Source organism: Caretta caretta, chromosome 13, assembly GCF_965140235.1.
Source record: "Caretta caretta isolate rCarCar2 chromosome 13, rCarCar1.hap1, whole genome shotgun sequence".
NCBI lineage: Eukaryota > Metazoa > Chordata > Testudines > Cheloniidae > Caretta > Caretta caretta.
Window position 1 is genome coordinate 35,173,360 of NC_134218.1, and position 15,324 is coordinate 35,188,683.

Here is a 15,324-nt window from a genome sequence, read left to right on the forward strand (position 1 = left end):
TATCGTCCCTGAGCCAACGTGTATCAAATGTGTAGCGCTGGTTAAGATGGCTCTGATATTTAAGTATGAAGTGTGTAATTACTGAGCACATGTTAATGTCTATGAGTGCAGGCGCTGACAGCAATAGACGTTTTACCTGATTAAGGACGAGAAGATTTGACCCTCCAACTTTCTTTCAAGAGGAAGAGCTGCCCAGAGCTCCTGTGCCTGTTTATTTTCCTTTCCTGCCTGCAGTGGCCCTGAGATGCCTCAGAAGAGTCACTTTTTTCTCAACTTTAAAACGTGGAATTTTCTTGGTGCTTGGTTTTAAATATTGTCCTGTGAGAACCGCCACTCAATCACTGCGTGTTTTTCTTAAGAGCTTTTGGAAAGTAACTAGTCTTTAAACCAGGGGTCTCAAACTCATTTTACCTTAGGGCCAGTGCCAGTCCTCAAGTCCTCCCAGTGGGCCAATGATGCCACTGAAGATGGTGTTCACACCACCTCCCAGCCCATTTCCCACCCTTTTCCCTCACTCCCTTGGCCTCATGCTGCCCCGGCTGACTCTGCCCAGCGACAAGTGATGATATCTCCGTCCCTCTCCACCCCAGCCAATGGGAGCTGCGGGGGGCAGCGCCTGCAGCAGACAGCCAGCAGCATGGCAGCTCCGCTCACAACAGCAGGGATAGGGAACCGCTTGCAGGGAGCAGAGCTGCCTGCAGTGAATGAGCAGCATTCAATGTTGGGGGGAGGAGCATATGAATCTCTCCTATCTGTTCCCCTCCCGCCCCCCAAACCTCCCCTGTAGGATTCATACAAGGTTTATGTGCTTGGCAACATTCAGGGCACACCTGGAGTGTTGTGCTGGACCTGTGCACACACAGCTCCTCTCAAGGGCATCAACCTTGGAATCTCGCCCAGATGTCGTGAATCGTGGGAAGCCTCCCAGGACTGGGCTCAAGGCCCGAGAGCAAGGAATGCGGTAGATAGAAAGAATGTTAAACAAAGCCAGTGTATTCCTTTTATCTGTTGGAGAACGTAATGCGCGGGGGGAGAGAAAGAATAAAGGGGGAAGGTGGAAAGCTGATAGGCAGAAGCCTGTTAGCAGACCAGCCGCTTGCTTGCTAAAAGCTCTGTGCTGTCTTGTCATTGAACCGCCACAACTGGCACCCAAACGTGGGGCCCTCAGCACTCACTCGCCCGGCAAGGGTTTCAGACGCATCACTCATCTGCTTCGCGGATCCCGGTGAGTATTTTTCATTGTGGTAAGTATGGGAAGCTCCCTCTCTGCTTTGCAAGTGCAACACAGCAATGAGCTACAGTATTTGCTGCGTAAGGCTCAGCACGACTGCCCCACTCGAGAACTCACTCTCCTGCTACAGGAGGTGAGTGCTCAATGCCCGTGGTACCCTGAAGCCGGAACCCTTAAGCTAGCGGACTGGGAGCGATTGGGCCAGACATTGCACGAAGAGCCTCGGGCGCCCGTGCAGGCTTTACATGCCTGGCACCTCTGCCGCGACGCGATACAGCATGTCGCCTCGGACAGGCCCTCTCTCGCGAGGCTGGTGATCTCGCCACGCCCGTCCGCTCCTGCAGCCATCCCCCCTCCTGGCGATGCGACACAGCGTGTCGCCTTGGAAAGGCCCTCTCCCGCGACAACAGAGGGGCTGCCGATCCCGCCACCCCTGTCCACTCCTGCAACCATCCCTCCCCCTGCTTCGCCCCCAGTGCCTCTATTACCACCGCCTCCCTGGCCTTCCCCACCGGAGCCGGTGTGTGATCACCATCCCACTGTGGTGCCCCATGTTCCGGGGCCCCCCGGGGGGTCGTCCACATCTGCTCAGCGGCTTTCGCTGGTGCAACAAATGGTTCATGCAGCGAAGACTCGCTCAGATCTTACAGCAGAGGAGCTGGCTGATCTGGTCTCAGTTTGTCCGGTGACCTGGCAGAATGATGACCAGGGCAACCCCGTTGGAACCTGGGTCACTTTGCCTTATTCGGTGGTTAGAGAGGTAAAGAAAGCAATTCGTGAGTTTGGCCTGACTAGCACCTTTGTGCGTGGTCTCATTGAAGGGATAGGTACTGGGTACTCCCTAATCCCTGAAGATTGGAAGACGCTGTTGCGCATGATGTTAACACCCAGTCAGTATGTTATTTGGCTTAGTGAGTATCGGCAGATGGCAGAACGCCAAGCCCAGGTATATAGAGAGCAAGGTATCATTTATGAGCATTTGGCAGGGGAGGGCCAGTTTGCTACTGTTCAGATGCAGTCTCAACGCCCTCAGGCCGTCTTCCCCATTATTTCCGCCTGCGCCCAGCATGCTTTCCGGAAGGTCCCGGATTCGGGCAAGCCTACCAAAAGCTTTGCCAGTATCCATCAGGGTGCATCAGAGTCCTTTATGGATTTTACCAACAGATTGCAGGAGGCTATCCTCCAGCAGGTGGATAGCCCTGCAGCAGCTCAGGAGATCCTGTTAAAAATGGCAGTTGAGAATGCGAATGAGGATTGCCGCCGTGCTCTCCAGGCGGCAAAAGCCTCTGGAATTCTAGAGCTGTCAGACATGCTGCGGGCGTGCCAGAACATCGGCACACAAGCACATAAAGCTGGGGTTATGGCCGCCACCCTGAGAAAAACCGGGAAGGAGGGGAAGCGTTGTTACCGCTGTGGTAAGGAGGGTCACTTTCAGCGGGAGTGCCGCTCATCAAAGGCACCTGCCCGACCCTCAAAGAAGTGCCCCAAGTGTCGGAAGGGTTATCACTGGGCTAATCAGTGTCGTAGCAGGTCGGGAAACCACGCGATGGGTCCCCCCCGAACCCAGGGCCAAATGGGGGTGTTTCCCACTCAGACAACCATTCCTCTGCCTTAAAATCTGTAGACTCTATCATAGAATCATAGAATCATAGAATATAAGGGTTGGAAGGGACCCCAGAAGGTCATCTAGTCCAACCCCCTGCTCAAAGCAGGACCAATTCCCAGTTAAATCATCCCAGCCAGGGCTTTGTCAAGCCTGACCTTAAAAACCTCTAAGGAAGGAGATTCTACCACCTCCCTAGGTAACGCATTCCAGTGTTTCACCACCCTCATAGTGAAAAAGTTTTTCCTAATATCCAATCTAAACCTCCCCCACTGTAACTTGAGACCATTACTCCTCGTTCTGTCATCTGATACCATTGAGAACAGTCTAGAGCCATCCTCTTTGGAACCCCCTTTCAGGTAGTTGAAAACAGCTATCAAATCCCCCCTCATTCTTCTCTTCTGCAGGCTAAACAATCCCAGCTCCCTCAGCCTCTCCTCATAAGTCATGTGTTCTAGACCCCTAATCATTTTTGTTGCCCTTCGCTGGACTCTCTCCAATTTATCCACATCCTTCTTGTGGTGTGGGGCCCAAAACTGGACACAGTACTCCAGATGAGGCCTCACCAATGTCGAATAGAGGGGAACGATCACGTCCCTCGATCTGCTCGCTATGCCCCTACTTATACATCCCAAAATGCCATTGGCCTTCTTGGCAACAAGGGCACACTGCTGACTCATATCCAGCTTCTCGTCCACTGTCACCCCTAGGTCCTTTTCCGCAGAACTGCTGCCTAGCCATTCGGTCCCTAGTCTGTAGCTGTGCATTGGGTTCTTCCGTCCTAAGTGCAGGACCCTGCACTTATCCTTATTGAACCTCATCAGATTTCTTTTGGCCCAATCCTCCAATTTGTCTAGGTCCCTCTGTATCCTATCCCTCCCCTCCAGCGTATCTACCACTCCTCCCAGTTTAGTATCATCTGCAAATTTGTTGAGAGTGCAATCCACACCATCCTCCAGATCATTTATGAAGATATTGAACAAAACCGGCCCCAGGACCGACCCTTGGGGCACACCACTTGATACCGGCTGCCAACTAGACATGGAGCCATTGATCACTACCCGTTGAGCCCGACAATCTAGCCAGCTTTCTACCCACCTTGTAGTGCATTCATCCAGCCCATACTTCCTTATAATGTCTATAATGTCTATGAGGGCGGCGACTGCTGGAAGTGCAGGGCTTGATTTGGTCATGCAGGAGGACACTGATTTTCGGCTGCCAAGGGAGGTCTGCGCCATACCTACGCAGTTGACGGGACCTCTCCCTGCTGGCTTTGTGGGTCTCGTTCTCCCTCGCTCACATGCTGGGAAACAGGGCTTTTTTGTCATTCCAGGGGTCATTGATGCCGATTACACCGGCATTATTAAGGTTCAGGTGTGGACTCATCTTCCACAGTCGCTCCCGCGTGGACGGTCAATTGCGCAGTTGATTTTAGTCCCCAATCAGGTGCCAGCTGCAGAGGATCAAGCCCGGGGCGGAGGCGGCTTTGGATCGACGCTGGCTCAGTCGCCATCTCACAACACGTTCTCTCCACTTGTTGCTCTAACAATGTCGGTCCGCCCCTCGAAACCTCAGTTAACACTTCTCTGAAATAATGTTCCTTTTACAGGGCTGGTGGACACTGGAGCTGACGTTACAGTGATTTGTGATCTGGAGTGGCCGGTCGGTTGGCCAACAGTTCCTTCTAAAGAGTTGTGGGGGATTGGGGGTAGCAAACCCGGGCGCCAAAGTTTGTCTTGGGTCACGGTCTCCAAACCAGGAGGCCGTGCCCTTGCTACAATCCATCTTTTTGTACTCCCTGTCCACCTCAATATTTGGGGCCGTGACTTACTTGCAAAGCTGGACACCACCCTCGATATTAATATAGAATGGCCCAAAATCCTCCCTCACCCACCTTGCCATCCACATTACCATTGGTATGGCAATCCTTAGAGCCCGTATGGATTGACCAGTGGCCCCTCCCCCTAGAAAAACTGAAAGCGCTTCATTCACTTGTACAACAATATTTGCATGCACAGCGCTTGGAGAGCTTCACTAGTCCTAGGAACTAGCTGCTGTTATTTTGGCCTTTCAACTTTTTGCTGATTGTCCCTTTAATTTGATTGTGGACACGCATTATGTTTATCAGGTAATTGATCATTTACCCCTTGCCCTTAATACCCCTCAGGTCGATGCGGACCTTCTTTGCCTGTTTTTGTCCTTACAGTATCTCATCACCACTCGTAATTTCCCTTATTTTGTTGCTCAGATTCGCAGTCATACCCCTCTGCCTGGACTGCTTACTGAGGGCAATGCGCGTGCCGATCGTGCGTTACGTGGTCAGGTAAATTCCCTTTTTCCTGACCCCATTGAAAGCCATGCCTTTTTTCATCAGTCTGACTCTGTTTTGGCCCGGCAGTTTCACATTCCTGCTGATCATGCACGCTCCATTGTTCGTTCCTGCCCCCACTGTGCCGCTGCTGCCCCTACCTTTTCTTATGCCGTTAACCCCAGAGGTACCGCAGCGAATCAGCTGTGGCAAAGGGATGTCACTCACGTGCCACAATTCCACCCCTATTCATTTTTACATGTTTCCATTGATACCTATTCGGGATTCCTCTGGGCGACCCCACAGCTTGGGGAAGCCACTCCCAAAGTTGTTCACCATTTGCTAACCCGTTTTGCTGTTATGGGTCGCCCGAGCCAGATAAAGACAGATAATGCCCCAGCCTACTGCTCCACAGCCCTTTCCGCCTTTTGTGCCCAATGGGACATCCATCTCACACACGGGATCCCTTATAACTCCACGGGCCAAGCTAGTGTTGAACGTGCAAATTGCACACTAAAAATCTTGCTCGACAAACAATTAAAACAAGGGGAGCTGCGTCTCCGAACCTTAGGAGACATTCAGCAACAAATGCATATCCTTTTGTTTACTTTAAATAATTTAACGCTGAAAGCAGATCAGCAGACCCCCGCAGATTGGCATTTTCATAAGTCCGAGGTACTGGAAAGACCGCATGTCTATTACCGTTAGCTGCCCGATCTGCAATGGTTGGGCCCAGTACCTTTAATTACTTGGGGTCGGGGATATGCTGCTGTGTCTCTCCCTGCAGGACCGTTGTGGGTTCCGGCCCGGTGTGTGCAACCGGCACTGAAACAGCATGGCGTGGCACCAGGAGCTGTCGAACCCCATACCGGAGTTTCAGCTGATCTTGGAGGAGAACGCGGTGCCTCCCGGGTCGACAACGGCGGGACGGAAACGGAGGAGGAGTAGCGTCCCAAGCCAGCCCGTGACATGGGAAGCAGTAAAAGCATTGGTCGCCGTGGCTCAATGAAGACTGGCAGCAAACCAACAGCCAGAGACTTCTGAGACTTTGTTTGTGGCAATTCTCGCCCAAATTACTGCTAATTCTGTATTGACAATATGCCTTTTGTGCCTGCTATTTCCTGTAGGGGTTGGCTCGGGAGCGCTTTCTCCGTTACGGGCCCGAATGACATATAACCTATGGGAAAGATTGGCTTCAATAGCAAATGTTACCCACTTTTGTTTATCTGATTTTGTAGCAGCTGAAGAATTGTTAGGTATGTGCCTTATTCCAGTATGTCATCACCCTGAGGAAATTGGAAATGAGATGATGCTCGCTGCTTACGCGAACCTCTCTTCCCAGTACTTTAGCATGGCTAATTGGGGCCCGGCCAATTACATTTTACCTTCTTAAGCTTATTTTTTGCTGTTGCTGTGTGCAATGTATTTCCTTTTTGTTAAGGCTTTGTTGAGAACCGCCCTGGCAGGCTCCACGAGTTATGACCTTGTCTGTCTGGGAGTTAATTGGCTTGCAAAAGCAAATTGATGGCTACCATGAGATGGCCGAGCACAAATAAACAAAAAAGGAGGGGATGTAGGATTCATACAAGGTTTATGTGCTTGGCAACATTCAGGGCACACCTGGAGTGTTGTGCTGGACCTGTGCACACACAGCTCCTTTCAAGGGCATCAACCTTGGAATCTCACCCAGATGTCGTGAATCGTGGGAAGCCTCCCAGGACTGGGCTCAAGGCCCAAGAGCAAGGAATGCGGTAGATAGAAAGAATGTTAAACAAAGCCAGTGTATTCCTTTTATCTGTTGGAGAATGTAATGCGCAGGAGGAGAGAAAGAATAAAGGGGAAGGTGGAAAGCTGACAGGCAGAAGCCTGTTAGCAGACCAGCCGCTTGCTTGCTAAAAGCTCTGTGCTGTCTTGTCATTGAACCACCACACCTCCCCCACAGCAGGCAGCCACAAGGGGCGGATGAAAGAACTTATTTAAAAGATTCCTTGGGCCACAGTGGGGAGGTTCTCAGGCCACAGATAGCCCACAGGCGGGGACTTTGAGACCCCTGCTTTAAACAGAAGTGAAAGCCGTGTTGCCAACTCATGATTTTGTCATGAGTCTCACTCATGATAATTATTGTTTTCCTTAAAGCCCCAGCTCCTGGAGTCCAGTGGATATGTGGTGATTTCAGCCTTCATTCTTAAAGAAAAATGGAGTTTCTAGCCCTCATGCCTGTGGAGAAAGCTTCAAAATGTGACCCCAGTGCCCCCTAAAGGCTCAAAAAGCAGAAGGCAAATAAAAAGAGCCCCCCAAATCTGTTATTTGTACATAATCTCATGATTTTTGGTGAGCCTGACTCATGACTTTGGAACATTTGTGGTTGGCAATACTGTGAAAGTGACTTGAAAGTGTCAGTTTCACTCCTATTTAAAGTCAGTTTCTAGTCTATTATTTGCAGTGTGGTAACACTCCTACAGCCCCAGGCAGGTGCAGCATAAACTCACAGGGTCTTGCCCAAGTAGGATGTTTCCAAAAGTTACATGATCTATCCCAACACCTTGGTGAACTGCAAAAAGAAAATAGCCTAAATGATGGAAAGTAATTGTAGATTTTTCTACAATTGTTTCAATTGTTGTTTTCAAGAGTAAGAATATACTTTAAAACTTTAAACCTAACCAGTGTCCCTTAAGTGATGTGACACAAGACGTCAGAACATGTTAGTGTTAGAGCTGAGTATTGGAGGTTCTTTATAAACATAGTCAGCTAATTTCCAAGGTATTGTCTGCAAAATAACTAGACTTTTCAGGTGCCTAAGTAGCCCCTGTAATCATGGTTACAGTTGTGTCCCCCTCCCCCCACAACCAAAATCTTAAATGGCACCCCTGCACACTGCCCAGCCCCACTGGCTCCCCGGATATCGGTTGGTGGTTGGGATGTCGCAGGCGTCGGATACGATCCCCTCTTGCTCTTTGTGGTCTGGGCAGGCGGCTGTCACCATGACAGTTGGAAAGATCCTCCACACACAGGCGAAGCTTTCACAACCCCTGGGCCCATGGATTGTGGCTGAGGAAATGGGTGAAGGGACGGGGCTGGAGGTGTCTGACTTTAGGGGGGAAACTTTTCCATCCAAGGCACTTAAGAGCTGGGGGAGGTGATGGGAAATGTCACAGCAGAAAGTGCCTCGGTGTAGAGTGATGTGTCCCAGCAAGAAGAGGGCATCCTCCAGGGGCTCCTTGCATCTCCCCGTTCCCCCACCCAAGCTCTGCATGTGCCCCCAGTGTATTAGGGTTGGAAGGGACTTCGGGATGTCATCTAGTCCAACCCCCTTATCAAGGTTCCTTCCCCACTCTGAACTCTAGGGTACAGATGTGGGGACATGCATGAAAACCTCCTAAGCTTATTTTTACCAGCTTAGGTTAAAACTTCCCCAAGGTACAAACTATTTTCCTTTTCCCTTGGACTTATTGCTGCCACCACCAAGCGTCTAACAGATATATAACCGGGACAGAGTCCGCTTGGAAACGTCTTTCCCCCCAAAATCCTCCCCAAACCCTACACCCCCTTTCCTGGGGAAGGCTTGATAAAAATCCTCACCAATTTGCATAGGTGAACACAGACCCATACCCTGGGATCTTAAAAGCAATCAGGTTCTTAAAAGAAGAATTTTAATAGAAGAAAAAGTAAAAGAATCACCTCTGTAAAATCAGGATGGTAAATACCTTACAGGGTAATTAGATTCAAAACATAGAGAATCCCTCTAGGCAAAACCTTAAGTTCCAAAAAGACACAAAAACAGGAATACATATTTCCTCCAGCACAGCTTATTTTATCAGCCATTTAAAGAAATTATAATCTAACGCATATCTAGCTAGATTACTTACTAAGTTCTAAGACTCCATTCCTTTCTGCTCCTGGCAAATGCATCACACACACAGACAGAGAGAGACTTTGTTTCCCCCCCCCTCCAGCTTTTGAAAGTATCTTTTCTCCTCATTGGTCATTTTGGTCAGGTGCCAGTGAGGTTACCTTTAGCTTCTTAACCCTTTACAGGTGAGAGGATTTTTCCTCTGGCCAGGAGGGATTTTAAAGGGCTTTACCCTTCCCTTTATATTTATGACACCCCTGCTCAAAGCAGGACCAAGCCCCAACTAAATCTACTTCAGGGTCTCCTGCAACTCCCCCCAATCCCTTCCCTTCTAGGATCTCCATGTGCCCCCAGTGCCCTCTCCCCATACCAGGGTCCCATGCCCCCCCTCATGCCAGATGCTACGTACACCTCTGTTCCCACTTTCCCCCACTCCAGGGGGTGACACCTCCCTGGGGTGCCCAAAGTCATGAGCACTGTTCCCTCTAAGCTGTGCACGTGTGCACGAGCACACAGTTCCTAAACCGCACGCACACGGCAAAACACCACGCACACAAAAATTTGCACAGAAGCACAACAATTTGCACAGAAGAATTTTTTTGTGCACACGGCCTGACAAAAATTAGAGTGAACATTGGTCATGAGCCTCCCCGGGGTGTTCACGGTCTTTTCCTTGCGACTCCACCAAGCGCTGTTAAATAAACTTCCCCTGGATTTCAGTGTAACCCACACCGGTGCTGTGTGTCCGGGGCGGGGGAGTGACCCGAGAGGGAGCTGGGGGGCTCTGTCCTTCTGCTAGCAGTGAGTCTGTGAAGGCCGTGTGTGCCGTGGAGCCAGGGCTGGGCACCGCAGGAGGACGCTCGGGGGTTGGCATGTGCGTGGTACTCCAGAAAAACAGCCACGCCAGGTCAAACCAATGGGCCAGTGGCCCGTCTCTGACAGTGGCCAGTGCCAGATGGTTCGGGGAGAATGAACAGACCAGGGCAATTATCAGGTGATCCATCCCCTGCCTGCAAGGCTCTGCTTCTGGCTTCTGCCCAGCCGCAGAGGGACAGTGGCGTCTGTGTGGCCGAGAAGGGAGGGGTTGGGTCACCCATGGCCGGCAGAGTCGGGAAGTTGCCGCCAGCTGGCAGAGACCCTTCAGCTAAGCACAGGGTGTGTCTCAGTACCCCCGTGAAACCCCCTGCCCCCATTGTCCATTGCTTAAACAGGGCACCCCTTCCCCTGCGGGTTTTGTTTCTTCCTGGAGCTTTTCCTTGTGACTTCAGACCCCAAGGTTCAGCATCAAGCTCAACAGGGCAAATAGGCCCCCCTGAGAGCCCTAAAATGCCCCTGCCCCCCAAACACACTGACTCCTTTTGCATTGGCAGGAAAGTGTTTTATTGCAAGAAGCAACAAGGAAACAAAACTCAGGAACAGCTTCCAGGGCCCCGCCTGGGGCAATCTTCTCCCCACAACCTGCCCCCGATACCTAATGCATGCTGGGTCGGAGGGGGTGGCCGTACTGTATAATGGGCACCCAGCGAGGCGGGCGCTGGGCTCAGGCAGAGGGTCTCAGTGCCAGCTAGGGTGCCTGGATTTTCACTCGTGTGGATGGGAACTGGGCACCCAGTGTGGGAAATCCCCCCACAGGCCCCAAACTGCCGGCCTGTTGCATAAGGGAAGATGCTAAATGTCCCTGTGGAGACCCATGACTGGCTTTGCCCACGAGGGGCAAGGATAGGGCAGGAGAGCCCTCAGTGACAGAGGGCTGCCCAGGAGCAAAAGCAGGGAGCAGGGGCCTCCCTGCTCCCAGCCCATGGACAGCGCCTGGAATCTACAGGACTCTGATGAAGCGCCCAGGCTGCTGCTGCCGGTTACAGCCCACAAGGATCCTGCGGGTCCAGGATCTGGCCCTGTGTAACGAGGCTGGTTCTGGCAGGACCCAATTGAGAGTGCCAATTCAGGACAAATTGCTTAAAGCAGGCCAGTTACAGCCCAAGGCTGGGGTTTCAATGCACACCAAGGCAAACCAAACCAGACAAACAAAGAAGACTTTGGTTTTACCCCCTGGCTAACCACAAGTCACACAAGCAATTCCCTTAGACACTCCAGTTTCCCAGTATCACCAGCAGTGCCCCTCGTTATGCGGACAGATGGTTATGAAAACCAATACCGCAGGGAAAGAAAAAGGGTTCTCTCGATCACAAAGGACCAAGCCCCAGGTCAATATACAAATCAGATCTTACCCACAAATCATGCTGCTGCCAATCCTTTAGAATCTAAAACCTAAAGGTTTATTCATAAAAGGAAAAAGCTATAGATGAGAGCTAGAATTGGTTAAATGGAAACAATTACATATAGTCATGGCAAAGTTCCTGGTTCAGGCTTGCAGCAGTGATGGAATAAACTGCAGGTTCAAATCAAGTCTCTGGAGCACATCCACCGCTGGGATGGGTCATTCAGTCCTTCGTTCAAAGCTTCAGTGTCGCAAAGTCCCTCCAGAGATAAGAAGCAGGACTGAAGACAAGACGGAGGAGCTGCAGCAGCTTTTTATAGTCTCTTGCCATGTGGTCTCTCTTTCTTTCTCCCAAAGATAAGCTGTCCCTCACATGGCCTGGAAACACCTCAGAGTTCTCTCCATAGGCAGATCCCTGCACACCTTGCTGAGTCCCCAGGCGTGTCTGCCTTCTCTCAATGGGTCAGTTGTGTTGCTGATGGTCCTTAATGGGCCATCCAGCAGGCTAGGCAGAGCTGACACCAACTTGTCTGGGGTGTCACCCAGAAGTATAGCATAAGTTTGAACTACAGACAGTATAGAGCCAATACTTATAACTTTAAATACAAAAATGATACATGCATATAGACAGCACAATCCTAACTAGCAAACCATAACCTTGTCTTAGACACCTTATTTGACCCCCTTTATACAAGATTTGGTGCCACCACAGGACCTTGGTTGCAACAATGTTCTATATGGTCCCAGTTCAAGTCAATAACGTCACACCCTGTAGACACAGCGCCCTGGGTGGGAGCCGGGCACCACCCAGCAGGTGGTGATCTCATAGGGTACTTTGCTGTTGCAATGCCAGATTGAGCTGCATCTCCCTCCCAGGATGCAGATGGCCTGGAGCAGGGGGGCCTGGGCATGGATGAATGTGTTGGTGATTTTGCAAAAATGGCGAGTCAGACCCCAGCGCTGCATCATGGTGTTGCAGTAGCTTTGGTCATTGGGGGGAACTGGTTTTGGGGAAATCAACGTGGCGTCTGAGGAACCGCTGGTTGCGGTTGCTTGGCCTGTGCTGGGCCAGGCTGGTGGCCAGCAGGACGAGGGTCAGGAAGAGCAAAGGGAAGGGTCCCCTCAGAGCCATGGCTGCATCTGTCACTGGATCGACCTGTGGTGAGGAGAGGGGGAAGATGGATGGAGACAGGGTGGGGTGGGGATCTGGTTCCTCCATGGAACCTCCTGGGCCCAAACCCCTCCCCCTGCCAGCCCTTTCTACCCCTAAAGCCTCATTACCCCGACCACGATCAGGGCCCCGTTCTGCTGGGCACTGCACAGACCCTGACTGAGATCAGGGCCCTCATTATGCAAGACCCCATTATGCAAGACCCCAACCAAGATGAGAGCCCCTTTCCTTTTGGATAATGACAGGTTTCAGAGTAGCAGCCGTGTTAGTCTGTATTCGCAAAAAGAAAAGGAGTACTTGTGGCACCTTAGAGACTAACCAATTTATTTGAGCATAAGCTTTTGTGAGCTGTAGCTCACAAAAGCTTATGCTCAAATAAATTGGTTAGTCTCTAAGGTGCCACAAGTACTCCTTTACTTTTTGGAGTGTCCCAGACACAGAATGCAATGCAGACAGAAGGCAGGAAGCAGGAAAGGAAAGGGTTCTTCTCCCTGCATTAGACGTGGGGAAACTGAGGGAAACTGAGCAGAGAAAAGTTCAAGTTGAGGTCCTCAGCTGCCTCTGGGGGGCCCAACTCCCATGGACACACCCCAGGGTTTGGCCTGCATCCAGGGTGGGGGTAGGGAGGCTTGGAAATCTGAATCCTCAGAAACAGGAAATGAAACCCCAGGGCTTCTAAACCCCCTTGGGGGCACACGACTAGCAGACCAGCCAGCCAGGAACTGAACTGTCAGTGTTACTACTTTGTCTGTAATGTGTCCATTGTCCTGACTACCATATCCCCCTTCCTCTGACCACTAGACCCCACTCCTCTCTCAGAGCTGGGGATACAACCCAGGGGTCCCAGTTCCAGGTGTCCCCCAACATTCCTTTCAATCTCTTACCAAGATTGTGATCTGCTCTTATCCGGGGTCAATCTGGAGGCACTCCCTTTCTGCAATGGGGTGGAAAGGAATCTGCGCCTAGCTCCTCCGCATCCCACCCCATCTGGAGTCACCCCCGTCTGCAATGGGTACAGCCCAGATTCTGCTCCCAGCTCCCCCGGTGTCAATCCACAGTGTCCCTTCCTCTACATTTCCCCCCTGGCTGGGTTTGTGCTCAGCTTACCCAACTCCTGGGGCTCCTGTCAGAGATGGATCCAGCTGCCGGCAGAGCTGAGAGCCCCTGAGCCTCCTTCCCCTTTGGTTGTTGTTATATAGAGCACAACAAGGCAGCTGGGGTTGGGGTGGGGCAGCTCCTCTTACCAAAGGCCCCAGAGATTCTGGGTGTGGCAGGGAGTTAGGGGAGAAGCAGGCACAGGGCAGGGTCCTGAGACACTGAAAACTCCGCAGCCACAGTGCCTTGTGCACCTGCCCCTATGACCCTCAACCCAATGTTTCCCCAAGAATGGAAATGGAACCCAGGAGTCCTGGTTCCCAGCCACCCCCCCCCCCGCTCTAAGCCAAGAGATCCCATTCCCCCTCCAGAGCTGGGGATAGAACCCAGGAGTCCTGGCTCCACTCTCCTCTAACCACATGGCCCTGGAGCCCCAGTGAATCTACCCCCATACTGGAGCCCTGGATACTCCAGAACCACAACCCCCTGACCCAATCAGTCCCTGCCCCGGTTCCTGGCCATCGAGAGGGGCAGTGACCCAGCCAAAGGGGGGACAGGCCTGTGTGCTGGAGATTCTGATGCCCAACAAAGCTAATGGAAGCCAGCTCCCGCCCCTGCAGCACCACCTGAGCTCCAGGGCTTGGGGGAAGGGCAAGGGATATGGGGTGCGGTCATCTCGCCTGGGTGTGTGTCCTTCCCCTGCAGTTGTGTGTGTGTGTGTGTGTGTGAGAGTGAGAGAGAGCCAGAGCCAGCGTATGAATGGGAATGTCTGTACAGTGTGTATGAGTATGTGTGTGCAGTGTGTACGAGTACATGAGCAGTGGACGAGTGTGTTTGTGTGTGTGTGTGTCTGAGCAGTGTGTATGAGTATGTGGGTGAGCAGAGTGTGTACGCATGTGAGAACGCATCTGGGGGCGTAGTGTAGAATCATAGAATAACAGGGTTGGAAGGGACCTCAGGAGGTCATCTAGTCCAACCCCCTGCTCAAAGCAGGACCAATCCCCAACTAAATCATCCCAGCCAGGGCTTTGTCAAGCCTGACCTTAAAAACCTCAAAGGAAGGAAAAGGAGTGGAAATCTATCAACTGCATGAAAAAACTTGTACAGATACAGACAGACATCATCTTCCTTTCCAAATGCAAACAGATGGACATCGTACCAAAAGGACTGAAGGTAAAAAATCCATTGCAATCTACATACCACACAGACTATGCTGACAGCTTGTGCCACACGCTCTCAAAGAAACTGCGGAATCACCTGATCAACATCCTCTACAGCAAACAGGGAAAGATTAAGAATGAGCTCTCAAAAATGGATACTCTCATAAAAAACCAACCTTACACACAAACTTCCTCGTGGCTGGAATTTACTAAAACTAGACAAGCCATTTACAACGCACACTTTGCTTCTCTACAAAAGAAAAAGGACACTAAACTTTCTAAACTACTACATGCTACAAGGGGCCACAGCAATGGTTCCCTCAACCCACCCAGCAATATTGTTAATCTATCCAACTATACTCTCAGCCCAGCAGAAGCAGCTGTCCTATCTCGGGGCCTCTCCTTCTGCCCCTCCACCCCCACGAACATGATACAGTTCTGTGGTGACCTAGAATCCTATTTTCGACGTCTCCGACTCAAGGAATATTTCCAAAATACCTCTGAACAACATACTAATCCACAGAGACCTCCCTACCAACATTACAAAAAGAAGGATTCTAGGTGGACTCCTCCTGAAGGTCGAAACAGCAGACTGGATTTCTACATAGAGTGCTTCCGCCGACGTGCACGGGCTGAAATTGTGGAAAAGCAGCATCACTTGCCCCATAACCTTAGCCGTGCAGAACAC

The 15,324-nt window shown here is 51.2% G+C and overlaps 1 long non-coding RNA gene across 1 annotated transcript; it reads left to right on the forward strand.

Moving 5' to 3' along the window:
- The first annotated feature begins 775 nt into the window (after nt 1-775).
- LOC125622469 (uncharacterized) lies at nt 776-7,040 on the forward strand. The gene is made up of 3 exons (XR_007352734.2): nt 776-1,225; nt 4,444-5,157; nt 5,930-7,040. It is a non-coding gene; the product is annotated as an uncharacterized LOC125622469 (long non-coding RNA).
- Nucleotides 7,041-15,324: the final 8,284 nt, after the last annotated feature.